This window comes from Pelodiscus sinensis, chromosome 18 (genome assembly GCF_052426305.1).
Source record: "Pelodiscus sinensis isolate ZL-2025 chromosome 18, ASM5242630v1, whole genome shotgun sequence".
Lineage (NCBI taxonomy): Eukaryota > Metazoa > Chordata > Testudines > Trionychidae > Pelodiscus > Pelodiscus sinensis.
Window position 1 is genome coordinate 32,851,768 of NC_143069.1, and position 5,534 is coordinate 32,857,301.

Below are 5,534 nucleotides of genomic sequence, written 5' to 3' on the forward strand. Positions count from 1 at the left end.
CCTTCCGTCCCTCCGACCCTCTGTCCCGTCCCTCAGTCCCTCTGACCCTCCGTCCCTCTGTCCTTCCGTCCCTGCGTCCTTCTGTCCTTCCGTCCCTCCGACCCTCTGTCCCGTCCCTCAGTCCCTCTGTGCCTCCGTCCCTCTGTCCTTCCGTCCCTGCGTCCTTCTGTCCTTCCGTCCCTCCGACCCTCAGTCCCGTCCCTCAGTCCCTCTGTGCCTCCGTCCCTCTGTCCCTCTGTCCCTGCGTCCTTCCGTCCCTCCGTCCCTCTGTCCCTGCGTCCTTCCGTCCCTCCGACCCTCTGTCCCGTCCCTCAGTCCCTCTGAGCCTCCGTCCCTCTGTCCTTCCGTCCCTGCGTCCTTCTGTCCTTCCGTCCCTCCGACCCTCTGTCCCGTCCCTCAGTCCCTCTGTGCCTCCGTCCCTCTGTCCTTCCGTCCCTGCGTCCTTCTGTCCTTCCGTCCCTCCGACCCTCAGTCCCGTCCCTCAGTCCCTTTGTGCCTCCGTCCCTCTGTCCCTGCGTCCTTCTGTCCTTCTGTCCCGCCGTCCCTCTATCCCTCCATCCTTCCGTCCCGCCGTCCCTCTGTCCTTCCGTCCCTGCGTCCCTCCATCCTCCGACCCTCTGTCCTTCCATCCTGCCGTCCCTCCATCCTCCGACCCTCTGTCCTTCCATCCTCCAGCTCCCCGTCCCTCCATCCCCCGTCCCCCAGTTCTGCCGAGCCGCTCCCAGCCTCCGTCCCACACGGCTCCACCAGCCCGGCACTGTCAGACAAGGGACCCTCCCCCCCCCCACAGCTCCCTCTTTCTGCCCCCTCCCTGGATCTGCCCCGTTCCCGGCTCCCCCACCCCTCAGCATGGCCAGTCCCAGGGGTCCTGGCTGGGGTTGGCAGGTGCCGTAGGGACATGGCTGGGGGGGAGGGGAGAGAAATCATGGGGGGGGGGCTGCTTCCCTCCCCCTCCCCCCTCTAACTTTTGCTGCAAACTCTCTGCAGCCCTTGTGCCTCCCCCCCCCCACGTCCTTCCCGGGGACTCTTGTGTAACTGGGACTAGTGACCCCCCCCACTGGACTCCCCACCTAGACTGCTGGGCTGCCCCCCCCCCCAAGTATGCAGCAAGGACGGGGACGGGGGGATTGCCTGGTAGCTGGGACAGCCAACTCAGCAGATGGGGGGGGGCAGAGGAGTCATTCCCTCCCCCCCCGCACCTGGATCCTGCAGTAGCTGGTTGGGGGGTCTGAGTGTGGGGTTGGGGGGAATTCCAGGGGGGCTGAGTGTGGGGGTGTCCAGGAAGGACGGGCTCTGGGGCACGGGGGGCTGTGGGACCGGGTCGGGGGGAATTCCAGGGGGGCTGAGTGTGGGGGTGTCCAGGAAGGACGGGCTCTGGGACACGGGGGGCTGTGGGACCGGGTCGGGGGGAATTCCAGGGGGGCTGAGTGTGGGGGTGTCCAGGAAGGACGGGCTCTGGGGCACGGGGGGCTGTGGGACCGGGTTGGGGGGAATTCCAGGGGGACTGAGCATGAGGGGCTCTGGGGGGTCTGAGGCTTGGAGGAATTCTAGATGTGGGGGGTTCTGGGAGGGTCTTGGGATGGGTATGGGGGCTTGAGGAGGCTGGCTGGAGGGCTTGGGGGGCTGAGGGCAGTTTTAGGGGGCTGGATGTGGGGGGGTCAGTGGAGTTTGGGGGTAGTTTTGGGGGGTTGAGTATGGGGGTCCAGGAGGCTGGATGGGGGCTGTTGTGCTGGGTGTGGAGGTTTGGGGGGCTGGGAGTAGCTCTGGGGGGCTGGTTATGGGGGTCAGGGGGCAGGATGTAGGGAGATCTGAGGGTGCTGGCGTTTGGGGGGCTGGGTGTGGGCATTGGGTAGGTGCAGTGGGAAAGTTGGGGGGCTGGGGGTAGTTTGGGGGTGCAGGGTCCCTAAGGCTGCCAGAACACAGAGGCCCCCCCGTTTGGCTCCCTTCCTTTCCCCACTGGCACCCGCAGGGGGGTTGCTCCTGGCCCCCCGAGTAGGAGGCGGGTCAGGGAGACCCCAGGAACTTGCCGACTGTGTGTGTGCTTGACGTGTGCATGTGTGCGTGTGCTCTGTGTGCATGCACACTCTGCCCATGCGTGTGCGTTGCAGGTGTGTTTGTGCTCATGCACACTCCTTGTGCGTGTGCTGGTAGGTGCACATGGGGCTGTTCACGCTGTGTGTGTTCCCGCTGGGCTGTGTGCCTGTGCTCTGTGAGTGTGTGCGCGCTGGTGTGTCAGTGTGTGTGTGTGTGCTGTGTTGTGTGTGTGTGTCTGTGTGTGTGTGTGTGCTGTGTTGTGTGTGTGTGTCTGTGTGTGTGTGTGTGCTGTGTTGTGTGTGTGTGTCTGTGTGTGTGTGTGTGCTGTGTTGTGTTCGTGTTGTGTTCATGTGCACACTGTGTGCCTGTAACCTCTGCATGTGTGTGCCCTGTGTGTGTGTCCACACGCTGCATGTGTGCATGTGTACGTGCTGGCGTGTGTGCTGCGGTGTGTGTGCTCAGTGTGCGTGTGCATGTGTGCGTGCGTTCACTCTCCCTGATTCTCTCGCTCACTTAATCCCTCTTCTGTGGTAAAATCATCAGCATCCCCACGGACACCCCCGACACCTCCCCCCGACACCTCCCCCCCAGAATCTGGCCAAGGCAGAGATCCTACCCCCCATCCAGAGTCTCTCAGTTCCTGCGGGTGTGGGGGGTGCAGCTTCCAGAGTAGCTCCCCCATTGAGTCAGGAGCTCCTGACATCACCCCTCCCTCCACAGACACCTGTCACCCATCCCCCAATGAACCCCGATCCCTATGCACCCCGATTCCTATGCACCTCATCCCCCAGTGCACCCCGATCCCTATGCACCCCGATCCCTATGTACCCCGATTCCTATGCACCCCATCCCCCAGTGCACCCCGATCCCTATGCACCCCATTCCCCAGTGCACCCCGCCAATCCCTATGCACCCCGAGTCCTATGCACCCCATCCCCCAGTGCACCCCGATCCCTATGCACCCCATTCCCCAGTGCACCCCGCCGATCCCTATGCACTCCGAGTCCTATGCACCCCATCCCCCAGTGCACCCCGATCCCTATGCACCCCATTCCCCAGTGCACCCCGCCGATCCCTATGCACTCCGAGTCCTATGCACCCCATCCCCCAGTGCACCCCGATTCCTATGCACCCCGAGTCCTATGCACCCCATCTCCCAGTGCACCCCGATTCCTATGCACCCCAGCCCCCAGTGCACCCCGCCGATCCCTATGCACCCCGAGTCCTATGCACCCCATCCCCAGTGTACCCCGATTCCTATGCACTCCAGCCCCCAGTGCACCCTGCTGATCCCTATGCACCCCGATTCCTATGCACCCCAGCCCCCAGTGCACCCCGCCGATCCTTATGCACCCCGATCCCTATGCACCCCATCCCCCAGTGCACCTCAATCACCAGCCACCCCATCCCCAGGTACCCACTCCCAGTGCCCCCCCTGCACCCCGCAATCCCCTGCGTCCCTCCCCCCATCGGCCCATCCCTGCCCCCTCCCCCCAGCGGATACTCACTTGTCACTCAATCCCCCCCGGGTATTTTGGGGGGCGGCTCCGCCACGTCCCGCTGGCTGGGGGGGGGGGGGCGGCGGGAGGCTGCGCCGCGGCGCGTGCTGGGGGGGGGGGGCCCAGGGCGGAGGGGGGCGAGGGCGGCCGGATCCTGCTGGCGGGGCCCGATCCTGGCTCCGGGTCCCCCCCCCCGCGGCGAGGCTGGAGCTGCGGCGCCGGCAGAACCGCTGCTACTGCGGACCCTGCTATGACATCACCGCTCTTAAGGTGGAGCCATTCCGGGGGGGCGGGGGGGCCAGGCCCGCCGAGGGGGGGCCGGAGGCTGCACAGGGCTGGGCTCAGATCTGGCCCCCCCGCACGAGAGGTCAGTGGGGCGGAGGGGGGCAGGGGCACAGGCGCTATGCGGGGGGGGGGAGCAGGGGCAAGAACTGCAGCCCCCCCCTTACGCTATGGGGGGCTGAGGGGGCGCTGGGCCAGGGAATGTGGGGCTGTTTCAATGCGGAGCCACCTTAAAGGCCCTGCAAAGAAATTGGGGGGGGGGGCTAGGAGGGAAGAGATGGGGTGGGGGGGGGCAGAGAGGGGCGTCGGGGGATCGGTGGAATGGAAGAGGTGGGGGTGGGGGTTGGTGGAAGAGGAGATGGGGGTCACTGGGTAGAGGTGGGGGGTTGGTGGGGCAGAGGCAGGAGTCATGGGGGGAGGGGAGAAGAGATGGGGGCCACGGGGGCAGAGGTGGGGGGTTGGTGGGGCAGAGGGGGTCGGTGGGAGGGAAGAGGTGTGGGGCTGGGGGCAGAGGGGGTCGGTGGGCAGAGAGGTGGGTGGGAGGGAAGAGGTGGGGGGTTGGTGGATGAAGAGATGGGGTTACTGGGGAGGTTGGTGGGGGGTTGGTGGTGCAGAGGCAGGGGTCATGGGCCGTCAGTGGGAGGAAGAGGTGGGGGTTGGTGGGGCAGAGGGGGTCGGTGAGAGGGAAGAGGTGGTGGGTTGGGGGGAGAGGGGTGGGTGAGAGGGAAGAGGTGGGGGGTTGAGGGGCAGAGGGGTGGGTGAGAGGGAAGAGGTGGGGGGGTTGGGGGGCAGAGGGGGTTGGTGGGAGGAAGAGGTGGCGGGTTGGGGGCAGAGGGGGGGGTGAGAGGAAGAGGTGGCGGGTTGGGGGGCAGAGGGGTGGGTGAGAGGGAAGAGGTGGGGGGTTGGGGGGCAGAGGGGGTGGGTGGGAGGGAAGAGGTGGGGGGTTGGGGGGCAGAGGGGGTTGGTGGGAGGAAGAGGTGGGGGGTTGGGGGGCAGAGGGGGGTCATGGTGTGGGAGGAAGAGGTGGGGGGTTGGGGGGCAGAGGGGGTCGGTGGGAGGGCAGAGGTGGGGGGTTGGGGGGCAGAGGGGGGTGGGTGGGAGGGAAGAGGTGGGGGGTTGGGGGCAGAGGGGTGGGTGGGAGGGACAGAGGTGGGGGGTTGGGGGGCAGAGGGGGTGGGTGGGAGGAAGAGGTGGGGGGTTGGGGGCAGAGGGGGTCGGTGGGAAGGCAGGGGTGGGGGGTTGGGGGGCAGAGGGGGTCGGTGGGAGGCAGAGGTGGGGGGTTGGGGGGCAGAGGGGGTCGGTGGGAGGAAGAGGTGGGGGGTTGGGGGCAGAGGGGGTCGGTGGGAGCACAGAGGTCGGGGTTGGGGCAGAGGGGGTGGGTGGGAGGAAGAGGTGGGGGGTTGGGGACAGAGGGGTTGGTGGGAACGCAGGGGTGGGGGGTTGGGGGGCAGAGGGGGTCGGTGGGAGGAAGAGGTGGGGGGCTGGGGGGCAGAGGGGTCGGTGGGAGGCAGAGGTGGGGGGTTGGGGGCAGAGGGGTGGGTGGGAGGGACAGAGGTGGGGGGTTGGGGGGCAGAGGGGGTGGGTGGGAGGAAGAGGTGGGGGGTTGGGGGGCAGAGGGGGTCGGTGGGAGGCAGAGGTGGGGGGTTGGGGGGCAGAGGGGGTGGGTGGGAGGAAGAGGTGGGGGGTTGGGGTAGAGGGGGTGGGTGGGAGGGAAGAGGT